This window comes from Bos mutus, chromosome 7 (assembly GCF_027580195.1).
Source record: "Bos mutus isolate GX-2022 chromosome 7, NWIPB_WYAK_1.1, whole genome shotgun sequence".
In the NCBI taxonomy this organism is placed as follows: Eukaryota; Metazoa; Chordata; class Mammalia; order Artiodactyla; family Bovidae; genus Bos; species Bos mutus.
Genome location: NC_091623.1, coordinates 29,286,831 through 29,310,927, shown reverse-complemented (window position 1 = coordinate 29,310,927; position 24,097 = coordinate 29,286,831). Strand labels below are relative to the sequence as shown.

General features: G+C 40.5%; 1 non-coding gene across 1 annotated transcript; it reads right to left on the bottom strand.

Moving 5' to 3' along the window:
• Positions 1-18,510: 18,510 nt before the first annotated feature.
• Positions 18,511-18,724, bottom strand: LOC138988724 (small nucleolar RNA U3). Its single transcript, XR_011464982.1, has one exon. It is a non-coding gene; the product is annotated as a small nucleolar RNA U3 (small nucleolar RNA).
• Between the last annotated feature and the right edge of the window lie 5,373 nt (positions 18,725-24,097).

The window sequence follows — 24,097 nt, the reverse complement described above, 5'->3', positions numbered from 1 at the left end:
CAAAGGTCCATCTGGTCAAGGCTATGGTTTTTCCAGTAGTTATGTATGGATGTGAGAGTTGAACTATAAAGAAAGCTGAGCGCTGAAGAATTGATGCTTTTGAACTGTGGTATTGGAGAAGACTCTTGAGAGTCCCTTGGACTGCAAGGAGATCCAACCAGTCCATCCTAAAGGATATCAGTTCTGAAGGACTCATGTTGAAGCTGAAACTCCAATACTTTGGCCCGTGGTGCGAAGAGATGATGCAATGGAAAAGATGCTGATGCTGCGAAAGATTGAGGGCAGGAGGAGAAGTGGGTGACAGAGAATGAGATGGCTGGATGGCATCACTGATGCAATGGACATGAATTTGAATAAACTCTGGGAGTTAGTGAAGGACAGGGAGGCCTGGAGTGCTGCAGTCCATGGGGTCGCAAAGAGTCAGACATGACTGAGAGACTGAACTGAACTGAACAGTTGTCTTCTAGCACCCTGGACTCTGTTTAATTTAGCAACCTGAGTTCCTTCCTCGCACCATTTCTCCACACCTCAGCTCCTGCGTAACTTATTTTCTGGTCGGTAGAACTCTAGTTAAGAAAAGTTTTACTCTAATTATAAATGATGTGAAAATAAGACAAACAAAAACAAAACACCACCTCACCTATATTTCTTCTGTCATTTTAGCTTCTGTATAAGTATTTTACATTTAGTATGGAATTCAAGATAGTCTTTTCCCATTCCAGAAGGAAGAGGGAAAGGAAATGCTTTACTAGTGACCAGTTGCTGTCAGAAAGTTAGGTCGGATTCCTTCCTATTCCTTTCCTTGGGCTTCTCACCTCTTTGCTCCATTACAATGATCTTTTCTTATACATGGAATATCTTTTGAAACTGTCCCCTCTTCCCTGCTCCAAGAATGTGGAGGGTTCCGAAGTATTTTCCCCATTTTATTTCTAGCTATAACATGTCATGGGTTCACAAAGAGTTGGACACTACTGAGCGACTGAACTGAACTGAAAACATGTCAACACTGATAGGCAAATTCTTTAGAGATTGAAATTAAATTATATAACTAATACTTGAATTTATTTGAGTTGATGACACAATAAATAGTAAAGAACACATGCTAATATTTAACATTGCTGCTGTTGCTGCTTAGTCGCTCAGTCATGTCCGACTCCTTGACCCCATGGACTGTAGCCCACCAGGCCCCTCTGTCCATGGAATTCTCCAGGCAAGAATACTGGAGTGGGTCGCCACACCCTCCTCCAGGGATCTTCCCAACCCAGGGATCGAACCCAGGTCTCCCACACTGCAGGTGGATTCTATACCATCTGAGCCACCATGGCAGCCCAAGAATATTGGAGTGGGTAGCTTATTCCTTCTCCAGAGGATCTTCCTGACCCAGGAATTGAACCCGGGTCTCCTGCATTGCAGGTGGATTCTTTATCAGCTGAGGTACCAAGGAAGCCCCATTGTAACATTATTGTTGGTCAGTTTCTACTTGAGCAAACATAACTGGTTATAAAATCTGAGATTATATGGTAATCCTAAATATTGTACAGCTGGGCCACTCTGCCTTTATCTTGTGTTCTAAACCTGCTCTCCAACCATAGCAGAGACTCCTATGGTCAAGTTTGTACTTTGTGATTGTTAGTCAGGGTTCTCCAGAGGAAAAAAATACATTTTCTCTGTCTCTCTCCCTCTCTCTCAGAGATTGGTTTATTTTAAGGCATTGGCTTACATGATTGTGGGGCTGGCAAGTCTAAAATTCCTATGGCAGGCCCACAGCCCGGAAATGAGTTTGGGTTTCTCTGTTGCAGTCTGGAGGTGAAATTCTTTATTTTTGAAACCTCAGTCTTTGCTCTTAAGACCTACAACAGACTGAAAGAGGCCCACCCACATTATGGGGTTGGTGGAGGGCGGGTCATCAGCTTTACTCAAAGTCTATTGATTCAAATGCTAATCACATCTAAAAGTATGGCTTCCCTGATGGCTCAGTTGGTAAAGAAGCCGTCTGTAATGCAGGAGATGTAGGTTTAATCCCTGGGTCAGGAAGATCCCCTGGAGAAGGAAATGGTAACCCCACTCCAGTGTTCTTGCCTGGAAAATCCCATGGACAGAGGAGCCTGGCAGGCTACAGCCCATGGGGTTGCAAGAGTCATACATGACTTGGCTACTAAACTGCCATCACCACCACATCTAAAAAATACCTTCACAGCAACATCTAGACTGGTGTTTGACCAAACAACTGAGTATGGCAGCCTAGCACAGCTGACACATAAAATTAACCATCACCGTGATCCTGCCACTCCTTGGCCATAGCTAACTGAGAAAAGATGCAGGACATTTTAAGCAGGACTGATCAAGTTTCTCTCATGGGAATTCATTATGAGAGATTTAGAGAGACTCTTGTGGGTCTTTGTTGATCCCTTGACCTAGAAAGGTATATACACTGGTTGCCTCAAAGAAGCAGAAGAATGAAACAGACATGCAGAGAGCAGCAAAGACGGGACACCAGAGTAGCCTAGTGTGTTATCTTATGGGGCGTCAGCTGTATTTATTGCTCTTATTTTGTAAGACAATGTTAGGTCTTTTTCCAAACAAATCTATTTTTTATTAAGTTTGACTGAGTTTACTTTTTTACCACAAAGTCATCCCTAAGATATCATTTTTACATACCATGTTTTTTTCTCATTTCTGTGGTCAACTGTCAATAGCTGTTAAATTTAGAGAAGTTTTTGATTTGGTAATAGAGAATTAAATTCCTGACGTTGACAAATCTCAGCCAAGTGGAAGGATATTAATGCAAATGGAGAAGGATATTAATGCAAATGAAGAAAGCATGTGAGATGTGGAAATAGAAACTGTGATGCACAGATATTTTCAAGAAATTCAATGGTAAAGGGGAACAGAGAAATAGGCCACTATTTACAGGGTTGGTTATATGAAATGTGAGGAAAATTTTTTTCCTAGGAACAGAGGTTGCTTGAAAGGGAGGCAGATACTTGAGGGTATTTTTCATTTATGGAAATGACCCAGTAGAAAGAAAAAATATGACGCAGAGGAGAGGGGATAACTGCAAGGATCATGCCTTTATAGAGGTGGGAGTTTATGAAGAGAGAGCTTCAGAACACAGGGGAAGGAGGTGGTCCCTAAGAGTTACTTTCCACAGTAAAAGAAGAGTGAGCCGTGTGTGGCTGGGGTTGCTCACAGGCCGGTAATTCTGGGGACTGCGTTTATTTTCTCACTGCTACAAACCAAGTTCAGTCACCTAAGAAATGGAGAAGAGAGACGTTTAATAATGATGAAAAATGGAGAAATGTTTCTCTTAAAGGGAAAGAAAACACATAAGGAAGATACATGTAATGGCACTGCTGTAACTAAAAATGACCAAGACACCCCAACAAGTGACTCTCTGTGACTATATTTTTTATCCTCGAAATGGACAGGCCTGCTTATCTTTCAAATGTATAAAACAGGAATGAGAACAGTTGATTGCTCTTATTGAGCACTTTACATGTATGCTTTCAGGTTTTCATGGCACCTATGAGGCCTGTAGTTTAACCATTTTCCTGTTGTAGAAACTGACCAAGAGAAGTTACTTCTCTCAAGATCACGGCTAGGGATGGCGGGGGATAAAATCCACATACAGTTCTTTCAAGTTTCACCATGTCCTGCTCTTTCCACAATGCCACACTTTCTCGGTAACGTGCATATCATTTACTGACAGCCTCAGGGTATGGAGTCTCCCGGGGCACAGTCTGGCAAGCAGAGAGGAGGCTACAGGGAGACTTAAAGGTAAAACTCCCCATTTGCATTGAGTTAGTTAAACGATATATCTTTTTTTTAACCCTGAGCTTATGGGCTGATTTTACATTCAGCTGATGGAATGTCTGTATCACATCTAGGGACCCTTGAATATCCTCTGGGTATCTCTGGAAAGCAAAATATCTTGGTTGGTGGGTAAGCTGATTTTTGATTCACTGAGTTGTCACATCCTAATTTTCAGATCCTGTCACGAGAGCCACATTTCATTAAAAAAAAAATTGTGAGAATATGTGAGATGTAGTCATCTCTGCAACAAATGGCTATTCGTTCAGCAAAAAAGTAAATGGAATTCTAACATGCCACATGTCCAAATATGTACTTCATGTGTTCCAACCATTGGCCACCAGAGGGCAGTACGAATCCGCCCAATAAACGGAACCACAGAAAAGACTCGACAGGCGTTCTGCAAAATTTTGCTTGGAGATTCTTTAAATTTTTTTTTTTAAGAGTCACTTCAAAAAGTTTAAGTAATATTTAATAAATTTCAAAATAAGGACATAATTTTTGTATGTTATAATAAAGGATATAATTTCACATATATTTGAAATGCATATATCCAAAGGCAATAAAATACCATGGCAATTTGATACACATTATCATCCATTTAAAAACAGTGAGTGGAGGGAAGGGAGGACCCCAGGTGGTTCCCCTCTACCTCTGCCCAGCCTGGTCTTATCCTTGTATTTAATTAATTAAACAATCTCTCTTTTTTTAACCCCTAAAAATTTTACATGGAAAATGCTTTCTTAAGCAATTAGAAAATATATATTTTTCTATTTTCTAAATGAATTTAAATGTAGATATTAATGAGAAGGATGAGGATATATCCATTTTAGAATAAAATAAATTCAGCATCAGTTTTATTTTTATTATGCTGACAAACTCAATCACATCATTAAGTAGTAGATGGAAAAGGAAGGATTTTTGTTTTGGCAATGTCACAAAGTTATTTGAATCCCCCCAGGTAATGTGAGGAAAGTCACATAGTTACTGATCATTGAAATGTTTTAATGATCTAATAGTTGATGACTGATTTAGGTCTTCCTAATTCGTGGTAAGAAAGAACTGAAAACTATTTGATTTGCTTTTTGCAAATGGTGCAACTAACAAGGGATTAATCTCCAAAATGTACAAACAGCTGGTGCAGCTCTATGTCAAAAAAGCAAACAACTCAACCACCAGATGGACAGAAGATCTAAAGAGACAGTTCTCCACGGAAGACATACAGATGGCCAAAAAGTACATGAAAAGATTCTTAGCCTAATTATTCAGTTCAGTTCAGTCGCTCAGTCGTGTCCGACTCTTTGTGACCCCATGAATCGCAGCACGCCAGGCCTCCCTGTCCATCACCAGCTCCCGGAGTTCACTCAAACTCATGTCAATCGAGTCGGTGATGCCATCCAGCCATCTCATCCTCTGTCGTCCCCTTCTCCTCCTGCCCCCAATCCCTTCCAGCATCAGAGTCTTTTCCAATGAACTCTTTTCCACCTCAACCCTTCTCATGAGGTGGCCAAAGTATTGGAGTTTCAGCTTTAGCATCAGTCCTTCCAAAGAACACCCAGGACTTATCTCCTTCAGAATGGACTGGTTGGACCTCCTTGTAGTCTAAGGGACTCTCAAGAGTCTTCTCCAACACTACAGTTCAAATGCAAATCAAAACTACAATAAGGTATTACCTCACACCAGTCAGAATGGTTACAAAAAGTCTACACATAATAAACATTAGAGAAGGTGTGGAGAAAAGAGAACATTCCTACACTGTTGGTGGAGATGTAAATTGGAACAGCCACTGCTAAGAACAATATGGCAGTTCCTTAAAAACCTTAAAATAGAACTACCAGATGGTCTAGTGATCCCACTCCTGGGGTATACCTAGAGAAAACCATAATCTAAAAGGATACCTGCACCCTGATGGTGGATGCAGCACTATTTACAATAGCCAAGACAGGGAAGCGATCCATCTACAGAGGAATAGATCAGGAAGATGAGGTACATATATATCAGATCAGATCAGTCGCTCAGTCATGTCCAACTCTTTGCGACCCCATGAATTGCAGCACGCCAGGCCTCCATGTCCATCACCAACTCCCAGAGTTCACTGAGACTCACGTCCATCGAGTCAGTGATGCCATCCAGCCATCTCATCCTCCGTCGTCCCCTTCTCCTCCTGCCCCCAATCCCTCCCATCATCAGAGTCTTTTCCAATGAGTCAACTCTTTGCATGATGTGGCCAAAGTACTGGAGTTTCAGCTTTAGCATCATTCCTTCCAAAGAAATCCCAGGGCTGATCTCCTTCAGAATGGACTCGTTGGATCTCCTTACAGTCCAAGGGACTCTCAAGGGTCTTCTCCAACACCACAGTTCAAAAGCATCAGTTCTTCGGCGCTCAGCTTTCTTCACAGTCCAACTCTCACATCCATACATGACCACTGGAAAAACCATAGCCTTCACTAGAGGAACCTTTGATGGCAAAGTAATGTCTCTGTTTTTGAATATGCTATCTAGGTTGGTCATAACTTTCCTTCCAAGGAGTAAGCGTCTTTTAATTTCATGGCTGCAGTCACCATCTGCAGTGATTTTGGAGCCCAGAAAAATAAAGTCTGACACTGTTTCCACTGTTTCCCCATCTATTTCCCATGAAGTAGTGGGACCAGATGCCATGATCTTCGTTTTCTGAATGTTGAGCTTTAAGCCAACTTTTTCACTCTCCACTTTCACTTTCATCAAGAGGCTTTTGAGTTCCTCTTCACTTTCTGCCATAAGGGTGGTGTCATCTGCATATCTGAGGTTATTGATATTTCTCCCGGCAATCTTGATTCCAGCTTGTGTTTCTTCCAGTCCAGCGTTTCTTATGATGTACTCTGCATATAAGTTAAATAAGCAGGGTGACAATATACAGCCTTGACGAACTCCTTTTCCTATTTGGAACCAGTCTGTTGTTTCATGTCCAGTTCTAACTGTTGCTTCCTGACCTGCATACAGGTTTCTCAACAGGCAGGTCAGGTGGTCTGGTATTCCCAGCTCTTTCAGAATTTTCCACAGTTGATTGTGATCCACACAGTCAAAGGCTTTGGCATAGTCAATAAAGCAGAAATAGATGTTTTTCTTGGAACTCTCTTGCTTTTTCCATGATCCAGCGGATGTTGGCAATTTGATCTCTGGTTCCTCTCGTTTTCTAAAACCAGCTTGAACCTCAGGAAGTTCACGGTTCACATATTGCTGAAGCCTGGCTTGGAGAATTTTGAGCATTACTTTAGTAGCGTGTGAGATGAGTGCAATTGTGTGGTAATTTGAGCATTCTTTGGCATTGCCTTTCTTTGGGATTGGAATGAAAACTGACCTTTTCCAGTCCTGTGGCTCACTGCTGAGTTTTCCAAATTTGCTGGCATATTGAGTGCAGCACTTTCACAGCATCATCTTTCAGGATTTGGAATAGCTCAACTGGAATTCTATCACCTGCACTAGCTTTGTTCGTAGTGATGCTTTCTAAGGCCCACTTGACTTCACATTCCAGGATATCTGGCTCTAGGTCAGTGATCACACCATCATGATTATCTGGGTCGTGAAGATCTTTTTTGTACAGTTCTTCTGTGTATTCTTGCCATCTCTTCTTAATATCTTCTGCTTCTGTTAGGTCCATACCATTTCTTCCTTTATGGAGCCCATCTTTGCATGAAATGTTCCTTTGGTATCTCTGATTTTCTTGAAGAGATCCCTAGTCTTTCCCATTCTGTCATTTTCCTCTACTTCTTTGCATTGATCGCTGAAGAAGGCTTTTTTATCTCTTCTTGCTATTCTTTGGAACTCTGCATTCAGATGTTTATATCTTTCCTTTTCTCCTTTGCTTTTCACTTCTCTTCTTTTCACAGCACAATGGACTATTACTCAGCCATAGAAAAGAATGAAATAATGCCATCTGCAGCCACATGGATGGACCCAGAGATTATTAAAGTAGGTAAAGTAAGTCAGACACATGGCATATACACTCATATGTGGACTCTAGTTTAAATGAAAAGATACAAATGAACTCATTTACAAAACAGAAGCAGACTTACAAATACGAAAAACAAAACTTATGGTTACCAAAGGGGAAAGGTGGTGAGAGGAATAAATCAGGAGCTTGGGATGAACACATATACACTACCATATGTAAGAAAGATGACCGACGAGGACCCACTGCAGAGCACACAGAAATCTATCCATGTTCTGCGATAACCTATACAAGAAAAGAGTCAAAAAAAGAATGAGGATATGTATAACTGAATCACTTTGTTGTATACCTGAAACTAATATAACATTGTAAATTCACTATACTCCAGTAAGATTAAAATATTAAACAAAGTTCCATAACAAAAATAAACTATTTGATTTGCAAAATGACTGTTACCTATTCATTAGAGTCATTCACTTGCTTAAGTAATATTTTGAACTATGCCCGGGCTTGACGCTACAGAAGTTTTTCAAATCAGGGCATTGTTTCATGGTAAGACAGGATAGTAGAGGGATATGCATTTCACATGTTAATTGGGAGAAGAATGATTACGAAGAGGCAGTGGGCAAGAAGAAACAACATGATCTCCAGCTTAAGGGAGGGTTACAGCCAGAATAGTTCCAAGAAATATTACCTATGAAACAAGAGGACCTGGAAATCATGTGTATGTATATCTTAGAAAGTTTGCATTCATCAGCTGGAAGATTATTGTCCTTACTAACTTAAAGCAAAATAAATCTCACCTCTGGATATTTGCAATCAGTTGAGAGAATGTGATGAAAACTGAGAAGCACACACAAAATCTGATTTTTATCTAAGTGCCTGGTGGGCTGCCGTCTATGGGGTCATGCAGAGTTGGACGCGACTAAAGCCACTTAGTAGCAGCAGCAGCAGCAAACATACTCTTTTAAAGCCCAATGAATAAATTGTTTCTCCAAATCAAAGTGTTTTATTAGTCTATACCTTCTTCTAACTCTTGTTCCTATCATCATAGATATGACTTTGCATTCTCCATTTTATACTGCTTGAAATATACTTTTTTATTAAAATTAAAAACTCAAGCTATAAACACAGAGACACCTCCACAAAGCTTTTATGAAGAAGAACAGTTGGGTCTTACCCACTTCCCTCCAGCATCGTTTAGCTCCCTTTTTAAACTCTTGGTCCATTTTACGATTGTAACTGACATATACTGAAATATACCATGGGTATTGCTACTGCTCAATCTTACAGTTGTAGGCATTAACTATCATAATTTTCCACTATGAAAGATGAGAATTCAGTTCGATTTTGCTTCCATCTGTGCCCTGCAGAGTTCCCAATCGTTCCTGAGTAGATACAGCTTTAAAGGGAAGCATGTGAAGTTCCCACATTATGAGAATCATGTAAACAGTCTGAGTCACATAGGCAGTATCCTCTGATGACTCTGGCCTGTACAACATTTTATTTTCCTCAGAATTTTTAATAGCTTTCTACCTACTCCATTCAGTTCCAAACTCCCTGAATTATATAAATCCTCAGTTAATATGTTCGGACGTGTTAGGTTTGAAACAATTTCATCGTCTTGAAGAAATCTCTTCCGAAGCCTTCTCACCTTTCCCATTTGGGGTGGGGCTGCCTCTAGCCTGCTGCATGGCCGCGGCCTCATTTATGAATCCTGTTGGCTTCTTTCCTGCGATAGATCCCCTGGCTCCTGAAACCCCGAGTTCCTCCTGGGTCAATCCCCTTATTCGGGTGGAACATATTCTCCTGTAGCATTCTGAGAAAAAAAATAAATAAGAGTTAAGTTTTTGAGAATGTATTTCTAAAAAAATTTTTTTTTCTTTTTCCAAATCTGCAATGTAATTGATACTGGAGAAGGCTTTAAAAATTTAGGTTTGAACTTAATTTTTCTTTTTTCAAACCAGTGGTTTAGTAGAACGTGTTGCTTTCCAATCCTTATCCATATGTGGAACATCTTCTTGTGCCAGACACTTACAATCTGACCTGGAAATTCTTTAAGGTCATATATGCTTCTACCTTTGGAATGAGAAAAAGCTCAAAAACTTCAAAAATAAATGGAATTTTCTAAGTCATCACTGAGGAAACAAAGAATTTCCCTGTGAATCACCTTTGCAGTCATTTTCCATTTCCCATATCCTAATTTCTCACTCTCAGAAACTGGTCTACTCACCACCCCCAAACTTACCTTATTTTCCATACGTTTGCATGTATATTTTCTGGGCCCTGAAATATATCTATTAGCAGTCTTACTTGTCCTTCAATTCTCACTTTATTTCCGATTTTCTTTGAGACATTTTCACCATTTACTTGTTAAAAAAAAAATACTTATTCCATTTCGAACATTTTATGCAACCTAACAGTGGCTGTGGGCCACTTTATATGCAAAGTTTAGCCACTAATTTTCAGGCAGATCAAAAGGCAAGAATTTATCACCCTTTATAAAAGGGGAACAATACTGAAGACATTAATTATCGTTGCTTCAAACCATGGGGGACAATGACAGCATGTGCAGTCTTCACAAAGCAGCACAGTGAGGCTCCATATCCGGGGTGTTTCTCCTCTTGATCTCTATTTTAATTAAATTAGAAAACCACATTCATGTATCATTAAGAATGGGAGAAACTATTTGATAATAATCAGTTTTCCATGTTTGTGTTTGCATATAAACTGAAGTTAGAGAGACTGCTCACTGAAAATGACTTTCATCACTTTGCTGGCCTGTAAATGAGTTATCACGCGGAAAACAACAACAGCAACAATGAAAACCTATAAAGCTGACGGCTTCAACATAAAAAGGTGAGCCTGTAGGTTTCACTTAGCTCTGGGACATTTCTTCAAGCTCTGTCTTGGCATTTGGGTGGAGACAGGTTTACACTATAATAGCTCATTAATTTCATTCTCTGAAGGATGAAAAAAAAGTCAAGTGCTTGCAAAGAGTCAAATTCAGCAAAGCAGTGATTTGAACAAAAATTTTGTCTTAGGAAAATTTATCTTCAACATTATTTTCATTCAAATGCCTATTTCAACCTTAAAACTTGTGCAATTTTGGTCTTGACTTATTAGATTCTGGCTATTCACTAGAGTAAAAATACAACATGAAAGTAAAATACCACCATTATTGGTATTTTCATGGTCACGATGAAGTGTCTTACTTTACCTCTTCTTTAAAAAACTCATGAGAGCAACTTTTCTTTCAAAAGCCAGTTTACTGTGATATGTAAAAGCTGAATCATCTGCTTATTATTTCGTCACATAACATGAAGAAAGCAGTTATACTCATCACCACATTTAATTACATTAACAGTTTTCACAACTTCATTTAGTGTGAATCATGACTGCATGTTGTATTTTCTACATAACTGCTCTCTATAAATAAAGCAGTTGTAAATTGGCATTAATGTATAAATTATTTGCTATTTATGTGTCTTCCCTCCTGCATATCAGTTGGAGTGTTTTGAGATACATTTATAGTCAATGTATGGCAACCTTTTCCTATAAATGTCCAGAGAGAAAATATTTTAGGTTTTGCAGGCCTAAATGTAGCATCAAAGTAACATTCACAATATAAAGACGAAAGTGCCCATGTTAAAAAAAAAAGTTCTATTTATGAACACTGAAATTTTAAGAAATTTACTCTTAAGTTTTTGTTTTAATTTCACATATCAGGAAATTTACTCTTAAGTTTTTATTTTCCCATGTAAAAATATAAAAGCTACTGTTGGCTGGAGGCTAACAGGTGAAGACGAGTCAGACTTGGCCTGATAGTATGCTAACCCCTGGCCCATATCACAGCTCAAAGAGAAACCAATTAACAAAACAAAAAGTCAGTTCTTCCGTAGCCTGGGTTTTCAGTAAAAAGCAAATAAACAGTAAATCATCAAATACTTCTACCTTATAAGTTCTGCATCGAAGTCTAAATCTATGGTCATATTTTGACCACTGGCGATTAACAATGAAGCAAATGATCAGCTAGCGCACAGAAGAAAATGACCGCTCTCCCGCATTATACGCCATTTATATTACATAACATCTAACAGCGTCGTCTGAATAAGGAATTTTACCAGTAGCCATTTGTTCACTGGCGGGCACATAACAACATTCAGTTGTTCATATTCAGGTTTCATAATACATTTATTACACACTTGTATTCTTTTGGAACAAATTGTAGCCAAAAAGATCTCAGCTCAAACATAACTGCTCTTTAAGAAAAGTGTGTATTCGTGAGAATTCAAGAGAGGGTGTGCCTTGATTTAAGTCTTGATTCACTTCTTTCGTCAGTTTTAGAAAATCTTCAGCCATTATCTCTTTGAATATATCAAACATTTCCTCTGGAACTGGGTTTTACATATGATGGCCCTCACAGTCTATCAGCCATGCCTCTCTCTTAAGCATTCTTTAATCTGTTTTTTTTTTTACTATAAACTATTTTAAGCATAAAATAGAGAAATGATAGAAAACAATATAACTTACACCAGTAAGTCAATTTTGTCAGACCACAGCATTTTGCCATACATGCTTAAGTTATATATATTGAAAGATAAACTATTATAGCTATAACTGAAAACTCCTGAATACTTTCCCAGAATCTTTCCCTTCATTCCTCTCCCAAGTTAATAATTAATCATTTTTTAATATTTTTGTACACAAAGATGTTCTAAAATTTTCTATCAAAATTAAATAGTTCAGATGTATCAATCTTTTTTCATGTAGTTTGCTTCTTGTGCTCTTAGTATATGGTTTAAGAAATTCTTAACTTAAGGTTGTGAATCAATCTATATTTTCTTCTCAAATTTAAAAAGTTTTTTCTTTTGACATTTATGTCTTTAAATCATCTGGAATTTATTTTTGTCTAGAATGATGTAGATGAAAATAAATTCCAGAATGAGGACTTTTCTGGTGGCAGTGGTAAAGAATCTGCCTGCCAACGCAGGAGACATGGGTTCAATCCCCTAGAGAAGCAAACAGCAACCTACCCCAGTATTCTTGCCTGGGAAATTCCATGGACAGAGGAGCCTGGTGGGTTACAGTCCATGGATTTGCAAAAGAGTCAGACACAATTTAGCACTAAACGACAACAAAGAATTAGGTAAGATTACAGTGTCTTCTTTTGATATGAATAAGCAGTAGTTTAAACACATTTTATCAAGTATTTCATTCCTTTCCCACTGATTTGAACGATAAAGTCCACTATATATCAACTTCCTATTTATGCTTGGGTCAATTTCTGGCCTCTATTCTGTTTTCCTAGCTTATTTTTCTCATTCTGAGGCAGTTTCACACTGTTTTGTTTAGTGTTATATAGAGATACCTAGTGATCAGGCTGTTTGAACATATTTTTCTTCAAAATTATTCTGCTTTCTTTCCAATAAAGCACACAACATTGACCTTTTTTTGGTTTTAAAGTCTTCGTAGCAATAAAGGGAAAGAGATATATAAACATGAACAAATATCAGTCTGTCACATTGGTCATTTATCTGCCCTTAGGAAAAAAAATCCAGCAGTTTATGTAATGAATAGTATTCTTTTGCATAGCTCTGTAAAACTGTGATTGATTTTACAAGCACCGTCATTGTGCCAGAAAACCTCTAGGGCTATACGTCACTATCGACAAGTGTTTTAACAGGTAATGCACTGGGACTGGCGGCAGTGAATCAATTTTCCAATAAAGTCCATTTATCTTATATTCATCATCGCACTTAATCACGCGCTCCTTAATTGGCTGCTTGTGCAAAATCATCACACGTTTAATTTCCCCTACTCTAACCCCTGCGAATTCACATCCTGTATTTACCCTGGAGTTCTGTTCCCTGTCTACATTTCCACTTTTGTTCTTACTTGCAGTGTGCACACTACATTTTCATTATTCTTTTTTAATGATCTATTTTTAAGCTATGGATATACTTTTTTTGAATTAGAGTGACAGCAATAAAAAATGCAAATTTAACAAATTTAAGTAGTGATACTTAATTGACTTGAACCGCTGTGAGCACTGAGATAATATTTTAGTTTCGCTGAATGTCAAGCAAGAGTTTTTGATCAAAGAGTCCATATAGCATACGTACAACCTCTAAAAGTTTAGAAATCATTAGAACGTAATGAGATTTTAGCAAAAATTATGATTAATATTACATTTCAAATTTATAAAATATACGCAAACAGTTGGACTGTGTTTCAGAGAAGTGGAACTTTAAGAATTTGAAGATAATGAACCCAGATACCAATAAGATCCCAGGTCTCCACTCAAAAACTGGCTCAGAGGGATAGCTTAGGATCCCCCAGGCCTTTCTCGGTACCTGGTTTCTCTATTCCTGAACCTTTCAGACGTGCTGCTGGTCTAACCAAGGAGCTTCCCACTGGTATCTGCCTTTATCTTTATCTCCACTGGGTGTCTTCACTCCGGTAGGTGACAGTCCCTCTGTTCACTGATGACTTGGGCTTCCCAGATGGCTCAGCGGTAAAGAATATGCCTGCAATGCAGAAGACACAGGAGACCTGGGTCCGCTAGGTTTAGAAAAAATAGATTTATCTTAGTATCATCAAGAACTGTGCTTCTGTTTCTTTTCTGTTCTCATTTTTGGACTGATTTTAAAGTGGATAACAGAAAGATTTTTTTTTGCCATTTTCTACCTGGGAATGAGATTAGTCTTCAGTTCAGTTCAGTCGCTCAGTCATGTCCCACTCTTTTCGACGCCATGAATCGCAGCATGCCAGGCCTCCCTGTCCATCACCAACTCCCGGAGTTCACTCAGACTCACGTCCATCGAGTCAGTGATGCCATCCAGCCATCTCATCCTCTGTCGTCCCTTCTCCTCCTGCCCTCAATCCCTCCCATCATCAGAGTCTTTTCCAGTGAATCAGCTCTTCGCATGAGGTGGCCAAAGTACTGGAGTTTCAGCTTCAGCATCATTCCCTCCAAAGAAATCCCAGGGCTGATCTCCTTCAGAATGGACTGGTTGGATCTCCTTGCAGTCCAAGGGACTCTCAAGAGTCTTCTCCAACACCACAGTTCAAAAGCATCAATTCTTCAGGCTCAGCCTTCTTCACAGTCCAACTCTCACAACCATACATGACCACAGGAAAAACCATAGCCTTGACTAGACGGACCTTTGTTGGCAAAGTAATGTCTCTGCTTTTCAATATGCTATCTAGGTTGTCATAACTTTCCTTCCAAGGAGCAAATGTCTTTTAATTTCATGGCTGCAATCACCATCTGCAGTGATTTTGGAGCCCCAAAAAATAAAGTCTGACACTGTTTCCACTGTTTCCCCATCTATTTCCCATGAAGTGATGGGACTGGATGCCATGATCTTAGTTTTCTGAATGTTGAACTTTAAGCCAACTTTTTCATCCTCCACTTTCACTTTCATCAAGAGGCTTTTGAGTTCCTCTTCACTTTCTGCCATAAGGGTGGTGTCATCTGCATATCTGAGGTTATTGGTATTTCTCCCGGCAATCTTGATTCCAGCTTGTGTTTCTTCCAGTCCAGCGTTTCTCATGACGTACTCTGCATATAAGTTAAATAACCAGGGTGACAATACACAGCCTTGAGATTAGTCTTATCTGAGATGATAAAGCCTCTTTCAGCCTCTACACTGTCCAGAGCCAAATGCAAGGGTGCGTATCAACCCAGCACTGCCCTTGGGGAGTAAAGGACTCACTCAGGTTTATTTAGCTAGTCAACCCGGATGCCCATGATTTTCAATAATTCAAGAAACAATTTACAGCACACTGCACTAAACACCTCAAAAAGAATCCCTGAAACAATCATGGAGAAGCCCTTCCTCAGTTCTCAGGACTCTTGGAGACTTGGGTTACTTATTCTCAGGCAGTGCACAGCACTATTAACCAATAAGATGTATGACTGAGGCCATTCACCAGGGCCGGCATGAACTACAGCCTGCTAAATAAAGAGGTGGGAAACATGCCCCACAGAAGGCCAGGAGGAAGGTGTGCCAGGGAGCGTCAGATCACCAGTGATTTCCCACCCAGGTTTAGCTGTCAGTGGCCTGGTTAGATCACAGTGTGTCTTAAGAACCTGAAGAATCCCATAAACACTTTCAAATCACTTTAATGTAAGTATATACATTTCTATGTCTGGTATATCTGACCCTACTGGGAAATAAAGATGAGCATTTAAGTAAATGTTCCAGTTAATTTTACGAGCTAATTGTTTATGGATTGCAATATATTTTCTTATTTTCCATAAAGACTTTCTGTAGATTAAGAGATACATATGATAGGGAATCTCTCAGTGCCAGCTTTTAATGATCTGTAAATGGATAGTGCATGCATAATTATGAGAAAGAAGTGAGTTAATATTTGTAAAGGGCTTAGAATAGCATCCAGCACACGGTGACTTCTGTACAAGCTTAAAAAAAATAAAAATAAAACAAACGATAGGCTCAGTTGGTAAGAATATGCCTGCAATGTGGGAGACCTGGTTTCAATCCCTGGGTTGGGAAGATCCCCTGGAGAAGGGAAAGGCTACCCACTCCAGTATTCTGGCCTGGAGAATTCCATGGACTGTATAGTCTATGGGGTCGCAAAGAGTCGGACATGACTGAGCAACTTTCACTTTTAGAGCAAGAAGATATACATTCAAAATGAGTGAGATGGGTGAGGCAAGTGGAAAACAAAAGGTACAGAATCAGAACACAGGGTGCAAAATAACGCCCTTCAAGTCCCTTCAGTGATGAGAAGTGGATCACAGTCTTAGCTTGTGCCTCCAGGTACCAAGGCAAAGGCAAGTTCTATGACTCACAAAGCCTAGAACTTAACAAGAGACAGCCTTATTCTTTACATTAAGAACAGAGACAATGCGTCCCCAGGTCTGAATATCTGTTGTTTCCACTGAGTGTCTCCCAGTTAATGAAGCCACAGGTTTCAGACAGATCACACGGTTCCCTGAGAGCCGTCTGGGGCTGCAGCGAACCTGCAGGAGAAAGAGCACTGAGGTGGTGACTCCCTATCTTTATGGCCTGGCTTAATCTAGGAGTAACTTTGAGAAGGTCATTAGGATTGAGCAGATTGCTTATCTTCCAGGCTGCAGTTATCTAAATTAAAAAAAAAGAAAAAGCAGGGGATGAAAGCTTCCTTGGCACATGGTAAACAGTTGATGTCTATTTCATAAAGGAATGAATGAAATCCTTTATTTTAGCTATTTTCATTGGAAAACTTTATGTGATGGGCAATACACATTCTGCCTTCTTATCTGGAATTCAAAATAATAGTTTAACCTTTTCCGGATGACTCAGTTCCACTGGGAAGTACGGCAGTGCTGCCTAAGGGGATGTTGTGAGTCTCTCACACTATGATGTACAGTGATGGCTCCTACATTCTGTTGTACATTTTTGAAGTTCTCACTTTTGCATCCAAAGCAGTTGTCAGGTTTTTTTTTTTTTCCTGGTTATTGCTAGTGTACCTGTTTTCCAGCCATCTTTCTCCGCTCTGCATATTTGCTGCTTTTCTTGTGATGCTACACAGGAAGTTGGTTGAATGACATGTCCGACTTGTATGTAAAGTGGAAGTAACTAAGCCCTGAGTTGGAGATTCTTCTCTGAGCAAAATGACCAAGATTTTGTGTACACATTCTGTTAGTTTCCCTTAGTGGCTCATTGACTTTTTATCTTCCCATTTATTCTGGCCTGTGTTCGGAATAGTTGAGTTTGCCAGATCACTGATCTTGGGACAGATGCAACATTCATCTATATAGGAAACAATATTACGCTGACTAAGGTGTCAAAGGGAGAGCTGACTTGCAAACACCTTTGTGAGAAAGAGATTGCAGAAGTGTTGCTCGGAAAGCCATCTGCTGATACGTAATAGATTAGTTAAGCAAGAGCGGCATGTGAACAGAGACCAGACAAACCAGACTGTAACAGTGAGTTAGTCAAGCACAGGAGACAGAGGCGTTGAAGGCCCAGGGCTTGAAACTTGAATGTCCCAAACACTCATCTGTGTCCATCTGCAACTTCACCTGCCTGTCCCTGGAGCGAGAGGGTGGGCTTAGTCAATGCCTCTCTTGGTCACTTTCTTACTCCCTGGGTAGAGCGAAAAGAACACTCCTTTCTTATCCGAGATTTGAGCAAGTTGCATCTAATTTTCATTTAGTGATTTTATTATCTACCCTAAACATTTGGGAGTGGTACAACAAAGTACATGGATAATGTAACACAACACAATCTTCAGTCACTCGGTCGTGTCCAACTCTTTTCGACCCCATGAACCGCAGCACGCCAGGCCTCCCTGTATATCACCAATTCCCAGAGTCCACCCAAACCCATGTCCATCGAGTCAATGATCAAGTCATTGATGCCATCCAACCATCTCATCCTCTGTCATCCCCTTCTCCTCCCACCCTCAATCTTTCCCAGCATCAGGGTCTTTTCAATGAGCCAATGAGTCAGTTCTTCGCATTAGGTGGCCAAAGTATTGGAGTTTCAGCTTCAACATCAGTCCTTCCAGTGAATATTCAGGACTGATTTCCTTTAGGATGGACTGGTTGGATCTCCTTGCAGTCCAAGGGACTCTCAAGAGTCTTCTCCAACACCATAGTTCAAAAGCATCAATTCTTCAGCACTCAGCTTTCTTTATAGTCCAACTCTCACATATATATGTGACTACTGGAAAAACCATACAATCTTAGGAAGTCTATTTTTAGTAGCATGAACAAGGATATGGGAGGTCTATTTAGTATTTTTTTTTTTTTGACCACTCAAACTACACCCTCTCCCTCTTACTCTCCAAAAGGAAGAGAAGAACGATTATCAGTGGCTAATAGCTGCAGAAGCAACACCGAGCCGGCTTCACACTCGGGAGAGAAAGCTGCATCTCCTTCTCATGGTTTCTGGTGCTCTGCAGGTTCAGAGAAACTTCTCCAGTAACGAACTATAGAAATGATCCCTGAACATATAGTTTATTTTTACTTTTTTTTTTAGTAGATCAGTGTAATTCACAAGAGAACAAGGGGGTGTATAATCTGTGAAGAATAAGCACATCCTTGAGATTTTTTTTTTTTCTGGCAAAATGTTACCCAACATACTACTGATACCATCAGAAAAGAATGTATTGGGAGTATTTTAAATCTTATAAAATGTATTATACCTACTTGGGCATATTCTTCTTGCCATTTTAATCAGATAATCATTTACTAGCAATTGAGTTTGTTGATACCATTGCCAACTTGATTAATGAAATGGAGTGTCTGGAACATTGACCTATTTATTCCTCTAAAACACAAACCATTTATCTTTATTTCTGAAAATTTCTTCCCACACATCCACCACCACCTTGGTCCCTATCCAGATCTTCCCAAAGACTTAATGCATCTTTTTTCCTGTAAAAAAAAAATGGGCTTCATAGTTGGTGGTCACTGCATTGTCAATTGGCTTGTTCAATTCACTTTAAATTCAGGTTAAAATGACATGGTTCCAAGTATAAATAAATTGCTTAAATTGAGATCAAAGGCAGCTCAGGGAAGTAAACCTTCTTCACTGAGCCGCCTGAGCCCACTCCCAGAATTCACTGACCTACCCTCACAACACGTGTCCGCAGTCGAGTCAAAGCGCTCTCTAGTGAACCAGGCTCCTGAGACTCCGTAGCCTCATCATTCAGAGAAGCTGGGGACCATCGGGACTATCCCTACTGATGAGTGGCAGCAAGGCGCACGCTAAGGTTGGGAGCTGGAAAGGACTGAATCTTTGCTCATGGAGAGTGTGATATGAAGGAAACCCGCCCCTCCACTGGACCAGAGAGTGAGACAGGAGGAAGATCTTGTCAGGAAAAACTGCGGCTTTCTAATACCTTTGTCACTGCAGATGGTGACTGCAGCCATGAAATTAAAAGACACTTACTCCTTGGAAGGAAAGTTATGACCAACCTAGACAGCATATGGAAAAGCAGAGACATTACTTTGCCAACAAAGGTCCGTCTAGTCAAGGCTATGGTTTTTCCAGTGGTCATGTGTGGATCTGAGAGTTGGACTAGGAAGAAAGCTGAGCGCCGAAGAATTGATGCTTTTGAACTGTGGTGTTGGAGAAGACTCTTGAGAGTCCTTTGGAATGCAAGGAGATCCAACCAGTCCATTCTGAAGGAGATCAGCCCTGGGATTTCTTTGGAAGGAATGATGCTGAAGCTGAAACTCCAGTACTTTGGTCACCTCATGCGAAGAACTGACTCATTGGAAAAGACCCTTATGCTGGGCAAGATTGAAGGTGGGAGGAGAAGGGGATGACAGAGGATGAGATGGTAGGATGGCATCACTGACTTGATGGACATGAGTTTGAGTGAGTTCTGGGAGTTGGTGATGGACAGGGAGGCCTGGCGTGCTGCAGTCCACGGGGGTCACGAAGAGTCGGACACGACTGAGCAACTCAGCTGAACTGAATACCTTTGTTGCTCTTCCTGGCATGCCAGAACCTGTGTATTTACCATCTGGGATTTGCTGAAACCCCACTTAGGTAAACTGTCTTTTTAAGAAGACTGAAACATGCAGAGGCACAGACATTTTTAAGCATTGGGAGAATATTTTGGAGTTTCCCAAGCCTATCTAAATGACCATATTCAAACATGAAGAGTTGCTGACAGTTTAAAAAATGAATTTATGTTCATTTTTTTGGTGGAAATTGTTCATATTTCTCTTTTACATGCAGCGCTACAGAATCATGCTGAGATTTTTACAACAGTCTCCACTGATGGGTAAGCAAGAGATGCTTGAACTCATTTCTAAAGTAATGCAGGTTAAAAGGCAGCTTATGAAAAGTGAATTCAGAATTTTGTGCAATTTATTCTGGTAGCCATTTGGGGTGGGGACGGCGGGGGGGCGGGGGGGGAAGAGCCAAAAGAGAAAAACACACGATAACAAAGGACACATCAGCTGCTGCTGAGACTAATCATGAAGAAGGGACAACATTTCCCTGCCCTTTGGCGTAAGTTGTAAATTCCAGGAAGACGTGGTTTCTGGATTATAAGCTTTTACACAGCCTAAAACACTTAACAGTATCATATAGATAATTTCAATAGATTAACATCTGCTTGACTTGATGAAGAGCTGAAAGGACATGACACTCATAGATAAGCATTTCGATCTGTTATCACTGAAGACTGTCTGGATTTATCATCTTGCCCTGGATATTAAACACATGTTTCTGTGCTACATGGGGTGTGGGGGTGTGTGGTGTGTCTGTTAGAGCCGAACTAGTACTCGACTCAGCATTAGAGCGGCATTCTTTCCCCAAATGTGGCATTTCCTTCTTTCCCTGAGGAAAGTGCAGACGGAAATAACCTTGCTTGCCAGATAGATATGATGATTTACTGCATTTGAAAGTTTTAATGCTTGGTTACAGAAATTTGAAACGAAACATTGCTCAAAACAATGGCTTTTCTCTCCGTGGCAGATGATGCTTTCCATAACTCTAATCCCACATTATCTTCTGCAATGTGGTCGTGATGTCCTTCATCCAGAGATGGTTTATTTCTCTATGTTCCTGAGTTTCGGCAGGTCCTGTGACTGCTTTGACTTGTGAAATACAGCGGAAGTTAACGCTGTGCTCGTCATTCCTGGTGCAGCCCTTAGTTGTTCTTGATTTATCGTAGCTGCTTTTGCATTATGTTCCCTCTCTCCGTGTTCCCTCTTAGAGCCGTCATCAGTTCAGTTCAGTTCAGTTCAGTCTCTCAGTCGTGTCTGACTCTTTGCGACCCCATGGACTGCAGCACGCCAGGCCTCCCTGTCCATGAGTAACTCCTGGAGTTTACCCAAACTCATTGAGTCAGTGATGCCATCCAACCATCTCATCCTCTGTTGTCCCCTTCTCCTCCTGCCCTCAATCCCTCCCAGCATCAGGGTCTTTTCCAGTGAGTCAGCTCTTCGCATGAGGTGGCCAAAGTACTGGAGTTTCAGCTTCAACATCAGTCCTTCCAGTGAACATTCAGGCTGTGCATGAAAAACCTGAGTCAAAGCCACGTGGAAGGCCCTGTGCAGGTGTTTAGTGCCTGGCCCAGCTCACCTCCCGCATCTTGGATGTCCAGCCCAGCTGAGCTTTTTGATCACTGCCCCTTTAACCTTTTTCCTAATTTGATTTATCAAAAACACTTTTTCTCAGGATAGTTTTTTTTTTTTTAATTGTAGCACAGTACCATGGCTTCCTTAATGACTTACTGGTAAAAAAAAATCCACCTGACACAGGTTTGATCCCTGGGTTGCGAAGATTCCCCCGGAGAAGGAAATGACAACCCACTCCATTATTCTTGCCTGGGAAATCCCATGGACAGAGTGGCCTGGCAGGCTACAGCCATGGGGTCTCAAAAGAGTCAGACGAGACTCAGTGACTGACCATGCATGCGCCGCCCGAAGACCGCTCACCACCACTGCATGGGAGATCCAGGGAAGAACCACCCAGCTGAACCCAGCAAATCTGTAGAGTCATGAGAGAAAGTACTTTATTGAAACTGTTGGTTGATACTATAGAAAGAAATTGCACTTGCTGTATGAAAAACATATTAGCCCTTAAGACTTTCATTTAAAGTTGAGCACTGAGCGACATGATTGATCACAGTCCTGCCTGAAACCTTTACTGTAGCTTTGTGAGATCCTAAGCAAAGAACTAAGCTTTAATCCTAAGCTTCCCTGGTTGCTCAGAGGGTAAAGCGTCTGCCTGCAAGGTGGGAGACCTGGGTTCAATCCCTGGGTCGGGAAGATCCCCTGGAGAAGGAAATGGCAACCCACTCCTGTACTCTTGCCTGGAGAATCCCATGGACGGAGGAGCCTGGTGCATGGGGTCTACAAAGAGTAGGATATGACTGAGTGACTTCACTTTCACTTTTTTACTTTCAAGCAGAGGACACAATTAAGCCATGCCTAGACTCCTGGTCCACAGAAAACGTGAGAAAATAAATGTTGGGTTATGTAGGTTTTTTGTTAACAATCTTATTCACATGTAATACAACTCACCCATTTAAGTGTGCGATTCAACCGCTTTTATTCTCTTCAGAGCACTGTGAAACTATCACCACAATCAATTTGTAATATTTTCACCACTCCCAAAAGAAAGCCCATATTTTTTAGCAGTGACTCACCATTCTTCTATTTCCCCAGCCGTGGGCTACCATTAACCTACTTTCTGTCTCTATACATTTGTCTGTAGTAGGCATTTCATATAAACGGAATCATACAAAAAAAGTTCAGCACTGAGGGTTTCCCATAATATTCCTTTTTGCTAAACTGTAAGTTCCTCTAGGTAAGGAAATATGAATATCTGGACTTGAATCTCTAGCATTCAACAGTATTAAAATTTTTTTTTAATTGGAGGATAATTGCTTTACAACTGTTGTGCTGGTTTCTGCCATACAACAAGGTGAAGCAGCCATAAGTATACACGTGTCCCCTCCCTCTTGAGCCTCCCTCTCACTTCCGACCCCATCCCACCCCTCTGGGTTGTTACAGAGCACAAGGCTGAGCTCCCTGTGCTTACAGCAACTTCCCACCAGCTGTTTTACAAATGGTAACGTATATGTTTCAAAGCTACTCTCTCAATTTGTCCCTCCCTCTCCTTCCCCTGCTGTGTCCAGAAGTCTGTTCTCTATGCCTGTGTCTCTATTCCTGCCCTGCAAATAGGTTCATCAGTATCGTTTTTCTAGATTCCACATATATGTGTTATTGTATGATATTTATTTTTCTTTTTATGCAGTTCAGTTCGGTGGTTGAGTAGTATCTGACTCTTTGTGACTCCATGGCCTGAAGCACGCCAGGCTTCCCTGTCCAAGGGACTTAACTTCACCCTGTATAACAGGCTCTAGGTTCATCTACCACACTAGAACTGACTCAGATTGGTTCCTTTTTATGGTGAGTAATATTCCATTATACATACATGCCACCACTTCTTTATCCATTCATCTATTGATGGACACCTGCGTTGCTTCCACGGCCTAGCTATTAGGTTGGTACAAAAGTAATTGTGATTTTGGACCATGAATTTTAAATCATTTTAACTAGGCTCAAACACATCTTTATTAATCAAAATAGGAACCATTACAATCAACACATTTTTGCCAACTAGAAATAAGTTCGTTTATTCCTGAAGCATAAAAACCCGTGCTTCAGGATTCGATGAACTTGTAGAAAGCATTTTCTGCCTGCTGCTGGTTGTGGAAGTGTTTTCTCTGAAAAAAGTTGTCGAGATGCTTAAAAGAAGTGGTACTCGGTTGGCAAGAGGTCAGGTAAATATGGTGGATGAGGACTACAAAGAAAGCTGAGTGCCAAAGAATTGATGCTTTTGAACTGTGGTGTTGGAGAAGACTCTT